The sequence below is a fragment of the Diuraphis noxia genome, unplaced genomic scaffold (genome assembly GCF_037042655.1).
Source record: "Diuraphis noxia isolate RWA-SAM2 unplaced genomic scaffold, SU_Dnox_SAM2 contig0005, whole genome shotgun sequence".
Classification (NCBI taxonomy): domain Eukaryota; kingdom Metazoa; phylum Arthropoda; class Insecta; order Hemiptera; family Aphididae; genus Diuraphis; species Diuraphis noxia.
The window spans coordinates 20,299,845-20,312,582 of record NW_028301715.1 but is presented as its reverse complement, the minus strand read 5'-3'; the positions used below and the strand labels follow the sequence as shown (position 1 = coordinate 20,312,582).

Here is a 12,738-nt window from a genome sequence, read left to right as displayed (position 1 = left end):
CTCTAATAAATTCATTCAACTAAAATTAATGAAATATAATATTATTATGTAATCTACCATATATTTGAATGATTATACATTTAACTTCTATATAAATACAATATATTCAACAGACGTATTTTAAGCGAATTAATTTTTATTTTAGTAGTAATAACATTAATTAAGTTAAGAGGACGCCACACCCGCATGTGTTGTCTTCGTCTTTCAAGTGCGTAACATGGCAAATTTTATGCACAGCAGTTCCAATTTAGCTCCGTTAGTTTACAACATAGAGTAAATTGACCTCTTATAAGAATTAAAGGTAACATTATTATCTAGGTTTTCACAGAGGCTTTTTATTATATTTCAATTTTGAAGCAACTTATGAGTATTTTTAAAACTGTGAATTGCTTGTATATCTTAAAATACTCATAACTCGCTTCAAAATTGAAATATAATAAAAAGCCTCTGTGAAAACCTAGATAATAATGTTACCTTTAATTCTTATAAGAAGTCAATTTACTCTAAGTTGTAAACTAACGGAGCTAAATTGGAACTTCTGAGCATAAAATTTGCCATGTTACGCACTTGAAAGACGAAGACAACACATACGGGTGTGGCGTCCTCTTAAGGAACATCAAAGTTACAACACATTAAGTAATTATTTAAATGCCTTTCAAGTTGCTATCTATCAACGAAATGTTATTTCTACGGTCTATAAATGAACAAAATAAGCTAAATTTTTTTTGATATTTATGTATTTAGTAATTTAATTAACAGAAAAGTTTTCCAATTTTAAATAGAGATTAACAATAACAATAATGAATATATCTGATATTTTTTACGTAAAAAATCATCGATGAACTTTTGACAATTAATAACACCATTAGAGTTCAATTCATAAACTGATCATATAATTTTTTTTATTATACCATTGGATATTATATTATTGTATGTTTGAAATAATGAAATTGATAAGTTTTAATTGTTTTAACCAAATAATAATCTACGATAAGATGCTAGTAAACCAAATTGCAAACTGGGTAGTACAGATAAATTAATCCCAATAAAGAGAGAATCGAAATCCATTGTGTTCCTTAAGTTCTTGAAAGACATATTTTTTGAGTATACACTAATAATTAGTATTTATAAATATGATGGCCAAAAATGATGATGACAATAATTCTACAAAATATTTTTTTTTAGCGAATATCAATACAAATTCCGGTGACATAAATCATTATAGGTTCTTTGAATTTTTTGGGACCACCCTGAAAAGAATTATGGAAAAGAATTTTTATAATAAACTAAATCAAGCGAAACGTTACTAAAACATCTAAAAACAAAAACGTTAAATTAAAAAAAAGAACAATAATATACTCAGAGTTCAGACAATGGTAAGCTTACAAGTGCCCGGATATAAGTGCCTAAATATGGAAGTATATCCTATTATATTCATGAAACTATCAACATCAAAATGTTATTGACCCTAATACACATGCCAACATTCAAGAACTAAAGAAGGCTTATGTTATAAAATAAAAACCCTTGTGGTTAGTTTAAACCTACAAAATAAGAAGTTTATTGAAAATAAATAATTTTGTATTTCGCCGATACGACTGTTTTCTTGAAATTTTTTAAAAAATACAACATATAATAGTCAGTTAAACTTAGTTTAAATATTTACTTAATTATGTGACTTATATATCATTATTTATTACAAACAATCGTTGTATATAACATAAATAAAAAAAATAATGGTAAATATATTTAAAATACGGCCATATACATAATTTTCTTAAAATACATAATACATTTACACTTTACGTGATTTTCAATTGGCCCTTCGGATCAAAATAAAATGAATAAAAATAAGCTATTATTTCGAAACACGATTTACAATTTTAGACCATTGTGTGTATAATATTATCGATTAAACGTATTGTGGATGTTTATTTTATCAGCCCTAAAACGTAATTCCGAACTCCCACACCGGGGCAAGCCCATAATTCGTGGAAAACCAAAACTATAAATCAAATCCCATCAGAAAACGACGTTTAAAATAATAATATATTGTTCACACCAGCAGTAGCGCCTTACGCCGAAACTATAAATCGGTAGCGGTAGTGGCGGGTTGCTTTGATTAACGACTAACACACACTTTGTACGCACACAGTATAGTTACACATTACAATATCATTACAATAAAATATCATGAAATAGCATGGCATCAATATAATCGTATATTATATAAAATCAGCATTTTGTCACATGTGCGTCCGTCATTGGACTCCAAGGTCATTACTGGTTACTATATGGTTAATGATTTACACACGTACACGTAACTATTATATTATATATACATATTGTGTCGTCTGCATTGAAAGTAAAAATTAGTCGTGACCATTGGTTATTGTGTATGAATTGAATAATCATTCATTTATTTTTGAATTGAGTTGCTAGAAATAAAATTGAAACTAGTTCTGGCACGTTTAATAAAATTTAAATAAAGTACACGTGGATTATACTTTTCCCCGTTCTAATTTAACACTAGAAAATAAATATACTCTATGTCTCTATAATAACCATTATATTCTGTTTTTTTTTGCATTTTTATTGCATTCGTTATATCAGCAAACCGTTTTTGAATTATAAGATCTATAGAGTATCGTTTAAAAATTTTCAATAATTAACAGCACAAGGCACCTACACAAAAAACATTTTATTATTTATGAGTTATGACCGTTACAATTAATAACTCTTGATCAGTTAACACATTCATTTAATTAATTTTTTCCAAATATATGTATTATAATTTTAAAATACTTAATTTAATATCAATACCTAGTGATTAATATAAATTTATGTTATTGGGAATTGATTTTAAAATTATTTGAATATTAGATCTATAAAGTATAGTAGGCCACGTAGGAGAATTTATTATTTATAAAATTTTCCTGACAAAGTCATCTAAACTTAGGTATAATGTACCACATTTTTAGCTATTTATAATATAACCATTATAAGTATTCATAAAAGTAACAACATATCCTGATATTATAATTAACTATTGAATATATATATATATATATATATATATATATAGTTTTCAAAACACCACTTATTACCTATAGTTTATATTATGGTATTAAAATAAATATAATAAATATATTAATACATTTTAAGTCGATAACCAACATTCAATCGTTTATGTTTATAAAAAACGGTTTTTGTTCTATTTGTAATTAAAACATTAAATATTTAAATGAAACTAAATGGTACTTTAGACATCGAATTAAAAACAATTACTTTTCAACAAAAATTTAGAAAAAAAATTGAGAAAATGGGAGTTTTTACGAAAAACCTAGTTTTAAAAAAAATGATTTAGTTTTTTTTTTTAAATATTTTAGTTGTTATTCAAAATAAATAGTAAAAATCTTACTAATTTAATATAATAAGGTTTCTTTATATTTGTATTTACAGAAATATGTTGTTTAAATCACAATTAAAAAATATAAAAATGCATGGTCGACAATTTTTTTATGCATTTTTAATTTACGTTTGTGTATTACAAAATTCAACAATATCACACAAATATGACAATTATTCTGTAGTTAATTATTCTGTCAAACCAAAATTATGTTTTGCATTCAATCATGTATCGTTTAATTTAAATATATCACATATATTACAGTAACTATTACTATCAATGACGAGATACACTCAACGACTCAACATTCAACACCTATACAACTAAACAGTAGAGCAAGTTCCTCGCATTAAACTAATGCAAATAATTGTTTTACATTTACAATTTGCAAACACTGACAATTCGTTTATAAAAACGTGACATCGAATAAATTAGAACATTGTATTAATAGAAATCACACTGTTCAACGTACACTCATCATGATATTACAACTTTCATGAAATCAACATTTACATAATTCCAAAGAATAAATTCTAAATAAGGCACGAAACATATAAACAAAGCGATGATCGCTTTAGAACTTTTCACCCATTCAATCAAAACCTATTTATTAAACTAAGAGAACAAACAATACCATACTATCAAAAATGAATATGTAGCTGTTTACTGTTACTGTATAAGAATTAAGTTATTTGCGTTGAATTTCATCATAATGACGTACGTTATCACTTGCAACGATTTGAATTGCAATTAATGTTTGTTTTACTTTGAGAACTTTAATCAAACTAATTTATAATTATCATTTGAAATTTCGATGATAATGTTATTATATCAATCTGTATTCTGTAGGATAAATATCGGATAAGATAGACAATAACTTCCTTAAATATATATAATATTTAAGTGTATTTCTATCGCGTGATATTATAAATATATTTAATATTTATAGTATAATAAATAATATATCGTTATTAAAATACTATAGATAGGTAAGTGAAAAAGATAACTGTTTGCTACCACCATCGCACAGATTTTCAAATTCTTAGAAAAAAATCCATCTATAAAATAAAATCTATAAAAAATTGTGTATACTAATTGCAACTAATGAATGACCTTTGCTGCTGATGCCAAATATGATCAATAAAAAAAAAAAAGATAACTGTAAGTCCATAATAACTATATTCTTTAAAAGTGCGTTCAAAAGGTATAACGTTAACTTAAATATACTCATATAGGCACAATTTCAGCTTTTAACTTGGAGGGACTTTACATATATTTAAAAATGAAATAGACTCGTGAGGGGCCGGCCATCTCACGCCTTGTTCAAAGTTCAAATATAATTATTTAAAATACCAATATCATATTTTGCTCAATCATTTTCTTGCATAAAAGAAAAATATTTTTACTAAAACTATTATAACAACATTTAGATACTTAAATGTAATATAAGTAATATTAAATATATTATATTATAATTGCAGTAACTGTCGATATAAAAATGGAAATTTATCCAGATTGATTCATTGGACAATTCATTTGGAAAATCATATTCAATATAAATTAATAATAAATTGATAAATCTATCTTAACCCATACAAATTTGAAGCCAATTTTTCCTCATTTCTGAGAGTGACCTTTCGGTTACACTTCAAAACCTGGTAAATCGAAATTAAAAAAAAAAATTTCTTGGATGCACTTTTCACTTTGTTAGGTGCTTTAATATCTTTTTCCCGATATTTTCATAAGATAAAACACAAAAGCAAAAACTTGTAACTATAATATCAATATCAATTTAAAACAGTTTTCCGTTTTTCCTGTAAAATTTGTTAAGATCAACTTATGAAGCGTTGCCGTGTAGTAATCGATATATTATTCTGTTGCCGATCCAATATCTACTATGGGTAACACACAAATAATGAATCGTTATTTAAGATTTTAGAAAATATTTATTCCAACGTTTACTGTGTTTACCTGTAGATTAGATAATTAATGAAGGATTAAATACTTCACTCAATTAAGATACACATTTTTAGGGAAGCTAAGCCTCCCAAGTCTCCCCCCTCTCCAAATTGCGGGAATGAATATATTCAACTTATAAGTAACTAACGTATTGCCAACATTATATTACCAACAATATAAATATTAAATATGTACACCTACAACGATGATGTGAACGCACCTTAAAAATACACACCTAATACGTACCTATAATAGTATAGGTACTTATATTTGCTATCTCAGTTTCTTGTCTGGACATTTCTCATTCCTAGTAGAATGAAATATCTATACTCATTACCTATAGTTATTAAATTATTATAGTTCTTTTACGTTTACATATTCTAATCAAATGTAATATAAATTCATAATGAAAAGTGCAACTAACATAAATTAAAATCGTTTCGTCACTGTATCGCCATAGTAAAGTTAGATCACATAAATACCTAAAATATCTATTACATAGGCCGATGAGAACGATCTTGGTGAAGCAGTGTCTTCATTATCCGAAGTTATGACTGTACGAATGTCAGTGCACATGCACATTTGTTAAAATGGACCCCCAGATTTTTGACAGGTTAGTTTTTGTCTCTTGCCCATCAAGTTTATAAATGAAAAGGTACAACCGTACCCGGCTGGCCTAATATATTATAGTATAATATAAATATAAATTTAACCCTACTGTTCGAATGATTTAATAAAGTGGCTTTTTTATAAAATTAATTACCAACAATAATTTCTAATCACAGTATGCGTTAACTTCCGCTGTGCATATCAATTATTTTAATATAGCTAACAAGGGATCTATAACTCGAACTCGAAGTTTGAAACAAAAAAGAAGAAACTCATTTCAAATAAAATATATGAAGACATTCATCGACTCATAATTTACAGTTGGAATTCTACTCATAACCTTCTCAATGTTGTACCTGATTTAACTTGAAAATATATATTGTCAGGAATTTAATAGATTTTCAATAAATGCATCTGCAGAAAACTATAATGAAACATAAAACCTACAGTCATAATAAAAAATATATGATACGTATACATTAGATATACATTTGTTGTATAAAATATGTATATAGTATTATACACATATATGGTATCTGCTATTTGAAAGCGTAAATAATAATGATTCACTGAAAAAATTGACGATTGTAAGCTATAAGCTAATTCAGTATATAATTTAGGTATAGGTAGTTAATTGTGGTTTCTACACTAACGCTATGGATATTACTGTGGTTACTGGCTACTGCAGCAATGTCCGTGGACATGTCTATCAAGCTTCCAATAATAATTTTTTTTTTTTATACACATACCTGCTGGGTAATTTTTAAGCATGCTTACGAGTTCACTCCTTCTTACGTTTAAATTATGAATGTATTAAGATATATTTTACATGATACATATTATATCCTATATTTCACATACCCGTTACTCATTGTCATTATGGACCAATGGACGCATAATCTAAAAAATTTTGTGATTTTATCATTGTTAAATCTGAATTTTATTTTACAAATCTATTTTGCTACGTACCTACCTTGTATAATATTATGTAAGTATATTATACTTTATAAATTATAATATAATCATTATACATATTACTATATATTATATATATTATAATAATTACATAAATACATCTAACAAAGTAACGATAATTTAAAATAATACTTCTTACATTTATAATGATTTATTATTTTTAACACTCTAAAAATCGTACCTACCTAATAATGCGACAATTTTATCAAAATTTAACTTTGGTTTTAAAATACATCTATATAGATATAACCGCTAATATAATATAATACGTGTAAATACAATACATTATAAACAGTAACCAATGCCAATAACGTTCATAGAATTGTATGAATATTATAAATTTATAACTGTTTATCCCTATAAGGAACGTGCAAATAATAGGTATAGATTTGTGCGTCCTACCTTGCCATGCCATCCTCGACAAACGAATGACGCGGCGCGCTTCTTCGGACCGTAAATGACGAGACTTTCAATTATATTTTTATTTATTTTTTCATGTAGTTAGACATTCTTAGCTTGCGCTATCTATATTTAGGGATGATAAATAATTACAAGTTTAGTCTGATTAACTGCGTCATAAATACAAATAATACAATCAATATTCTGAATATTCATTGTGACAGAGTAGTGTCTAAGTAATTAGAATTATAGAAAATAGCATCATTAGGTGTTGTTAAAATTTTTGAAGTATAGATGTTAAGTGTGATCCAGTTGATTTATATAACCAAACGGTACGCCAAGAGCCCAAGATACTGGTACATTTTTGAAATTCAGCTAGGGTATATGGAGCACTGATACGATGTAAATTGAACGAAACATTTACTTATTAAATGATGTATTGATATTTTTCAAATATTATCGGAAAACAATCAAATGATTTTGTAAAATGATTGTTATTGTTTTCTATTTTGCGATGTTCAGTGTAGAGATTGTTGTGTCGGCGGCAAAAAAGTCTATAAAGAAGGATGGCTATTTAATATATTATATGAGCGTAGCGTTTATGAGATAACCGGTGTGCAGTATAGATATTAAATAAAGGTGGTGCCAAGTATTGATCCTCGAAGAACACCAACTGTTATAGGTTCGAAAATAGAAAAGTTATGATTTATTTTAACAGAAAAATGTTGTCTGTTATAGACATAAATGAGCTTGTTATATCAAATATTATAGGTAATTGAGTGAACTGATAATTTCGATTTTTTAGAACATTTTTACATTTTTTTGACTATACCTTGTCAAAAGCATTGGATTAACTAATAATAATACCGTCTGCATGTCCTATATGACAATGCTACTCGAATAAGTTACTTATAATATTATGTTTGGATATACGAAGAAGTTGTTGGATTACGGAATAATGTGCTTTAAATCCAAAATACAATTTTAAAACAATCACTGTTCAGTCTAGCTAATTAAATTTAACAGTTGCAATTATAATAATATTATATACGTACATGACTCGTTTCGACAAAATTTCGTAACAACGTAAATCACAATATTATTAATACGCACAGCGCAAAAACATTTCAATCGAAAATCTAATGACACGCGTTGAGTAAACGACTACAGTGACGGACGAGGAGAATAAATTACGGCCGCGATTAATTAGATAACGCGGTTACCCATTGATTGGCGAGTATGCCATCATGTGTACAATATGAACCGAGGTTACAGAATTATATACCTTGGTCGAGGTATCTGTCGTCTACGTGGTTAATTCCAGGTCTTGTAACGCAGGCTAACGACAAAATATAATATTCTATATTACAATATATTACATAAAAATATCTTACCGTTCTACCCCGCACTACCATCGTATGAGCAACTCAGCAACTGAAAAGAGCCATTTATCTTTTACTGTTTTCCATACACTCATTACTTGTGTATAGTAGTATAAGGTCTGTATAATGGTTCAACATATTATTATTTATGGTGTTGACGTGTTGCAAATATTTTGATACCTAAAAATAATAAACAGAAACAGAATCCGAGACGAGTAGGTGTAGTGGAAACCCTACATTATACGCGACTTCACACACCTCCGAAATAACGTGAGCCACGGTTTCCGAAGAAAAAAAAACCATAGGCACTGTGGTTGGCTGAGTAATAAGTCTTGCGGTTAGTATGTTGTATACCGCAATGTTTATAAGTATGTAGTTATACTATCATTTTATATTATATTGTACATACCGGGAAGTAGAATCCAACCCCGCCCAAATGATATATGTTGAACCAGTTACCGCACTTACCAGTTATATACCATTCAGCTCATCATTACAGCCTCCGCCGATCACACGATCATGGCACAAAAGATTATCAAGAATTTCACAAAATATGGGGTTTTGTCGGAAATCGCGGTTCACGATATAACGCCATCACGGTGAAATTACTTTTACTGCGTGGTTGGGTGACACTGAACTGTTCATATGGAACGCGCTTTGTAATAATATGACGTGTGTGATTCATGCATTGAAAAGTGTCCGATTATTAGAGGCCACCACGGCGTCATTTAGATATTCAATTAGCTATATTTTCATTGGAATCTTATTATAATTTATTATCAAAAATGAAATTATTGCTAACAAATAATAATGAATATATTATAAGTTTTTCGGTCATACGCCCGTAAGCCCGTTTCATGTTTACAGTTTAGTGCCGGGATGACGGGCGGAACGGGCGCTCGGCTAGTATAACCACGATGTTTTCAGTTGGTCGGTCCTGGAGGAAAACGTTCGCCGCCGCCCGCGAATGATTATTTTCTCCACGTCCATCGCACCACCGTCCGGTTCTCGACGATCATTGCTTTGAGCCTGACCCATGCACGGCGTGTACTCGCGATGTATTTTTGGGTCAACGATTTTAAATACTGTCTGCGAATATTTTTTTATTTATTGACTAATAATCATTTCGATATTACCACGGCCGCAAGAAAGCGGAATCACGTCTAGCACTTTTATTGTATATTATTATTTATCTAGTAACGGTCGACGACCGCTTGCTGTAACATTGCATCGTTTGAAATTGTCGGTTTTCGACCACACCTCGGCTGAAAGTTGATAAATTGATAATAATGAAAAAAACTCTTTGTAAACGATCGATACGGAGGTGCACTGGCACGATATTAAATATACAGCACCTAAACTAACACAATTAAATGCCATTAAAAACGGTTATCGATGAACAAATTATTTCTTATTGCTAAAAATATAGTAATACTGTAATAGTGTTTTTACATTTTCTATAAATGTGTCACGACTTCGGTATACCTTTGCCGCAGTTGCATATTCTGTAACAGTATATATAACTGACGATTATATTATAATGTTCTACAGTGTTTGCGATGTTAAAAACCTAAACATAATGATATAAAATAATTTACACATCATCATCGGTAAAACTACTGTCATAATAATTTAAAATAATACCTTCGTCAATAATTCAACAATTCAACTCTGTAAATATATTATAACCTGTTGTGATTATAAATTGTCATAATATAACTACGCATTTTAATTTTAAAATATTTCACATAAACACGTTGTGTCTACAACACAACATACAGAGCACTCCTAAGCGGCCAAGCTCCCCCCTCTCCTCGAGACTAACATTTAAATAAGAATAGGTAATAAACTACAATAACAATAACAGACAACAGTTATAAATAATATTTTTGATCGCCCTGTATACCTTTTCTTTGTGTCAAAATAAAATGATTACTTATAAAATGTACCATACCTATTAATTTGTATTATAATATTATTATTATGTACCTACCTATATTACAATAAGATATTAAGATGGGACGGCTCGTGAAGATATTTTAATAATTTAAAATAGTGGGACGAAGAATTTAAATTATCCCATCACTCGAATTAGTAAAATCTCCGTGGAACGCTCTGTATGTTATAATATTATGGTCGTATAAAATATAAATAATCGTTCACAGTCGCTGCCGTCGCGTCGTTGTGGCGTCGTTGGTCTGGTGCACTCATCGCCTATTCTATCGTTATGTTATTATTATTCCAAGCGCCACAATTATTCGACAGCCTGAATGCATCACCTGTCCTAATGTCCTGTATATAACAATATGGTATCCACGTTCCATAGGGTAGGTAGTTTTAACGGTTTTTTTCACCCGAATTCTCGAGACGCGATGACGTCAATGGTTATTCGGCAATAATGACGCATATTCACGGATCTCAACTGCCAACGAATTAATATTATTACTCAACACACCCATAATTTTACCTCCCATATCCTGATAAAATATACCTCAACCACTTCACTACGTCTCGGGATAAATACCTAATGGCTAATAATAATGTATTTTGTAATTCGATCGATATAATAACGCAAGATTAAAATATTATAGTTATATTCCGATAAAATATGATCCCAAGATATTATTATAATATTATTATAATAATCATTTACACATATCGGCTACTATATACTTACTATTTTCCCCATCAGAATAATATATTTACTATCGATCCTAAACATGCATTGATATGCATGGGGTACGGTGATCGGTAGTATAAGGAACTTATTATATATTATTGTGCCAATAGAGAATAAAATGTACCTTGCCTTTTTTTGGTTTTTATGGATTTTTTTTCTTAGTAAGGTTTTTTGAAAACATAATTATTTTATTAGTATATAATAAATTAGTGGATATAATATTATCATTATCTAAACCTAGTTATCATTTGAATGTATTTTAAGTAAGGTAAAAAAAAAATTGTATAATTGTTTAATACCTGTTTACGAATGTGAAAAGACAGATACAACTAATTATATTTATAAATATATATTTATAATATTATTATGGTGTAGTGGTACATATGGTATAACTATATATAATATATAATTTTTCTATTTAAAATTACTACATAAATTCTGAATTTATATTCTGTGGTATTATTGACTTCACTAAACTAAAAAAAAAATCTAAGTATAATTAATATTACCTACAAATAAATTTCTGATTTTTTATGATTAAAACACTATTTGTAATTATATGTTATTATCATTGAATACATAAATCCACATTTGTTCACTGTCGAAAAAACACTTAGTGTCATTATAAGTCATAATAACAATTTAAAATATTACGAAGATCTGATGGTCGGCTCAGATCGTCGAAGATAATATTATTTATGTATGCAGGAGCTGATACGATAGGAGGAACCCTTTTCTTTTTCAAAGATACTTTATTTTCTTTTTGATACCTAGCTTATAAAATGTGTAATAATTTGTAAGTCATACAAACTGAATTTACGATTACGATATGATCTTTTTTTTTGTAGTAATAAGTTTGTGGTTTATCGCTTTTTTAAAACAACGAGTATTTAATTTATATAAATTATACATTTGAGACTTGAACGTTCATAATTTGTGTCAAGATCCTCCTACCTTTTTTGTATTTTTAGATCCTATACTCGCTCTCTGCAATGTATAATATTATAGATACCAGCTAACCAGCTATCGATATTATTGAAAAATATGAAGAGCACACCGACCACCACGTGTGAAATATTAGCACACATGGCCGAACTATATTGTTTACACCTATTTGTATTATTATACGTCCACTATAAACTATACACACGTATTGTTGTTTGTTGTTGTTATTTATTATTAATACTGTTGTTGTCCGGGCTGATGACATGCAAGTTGAAGGTAGGTGCCATCGGTAGAACCGTCGACTACAACCACGGTAGCGGGTACTACCTATAAACAGGACAGCAGGTAAATACGATAGGCGAAAATGTTCGTTACAAAAC

The 12,738-nt window shown here is 28.7% G+C and overlaps 1 protein-coding gene across 2 annotated transcripts in view; it reads left to right on the top strand.

The window, feature by feature from the left end:
- The window catches only part of LOC107166366 (uncharacterized), a 102,947-nt gene that overhangs the window by 27,697 nt on the left and 62,512 nt on the right, over positions 1-12,738 (top strand). The window lies entirely within an intron of this gene.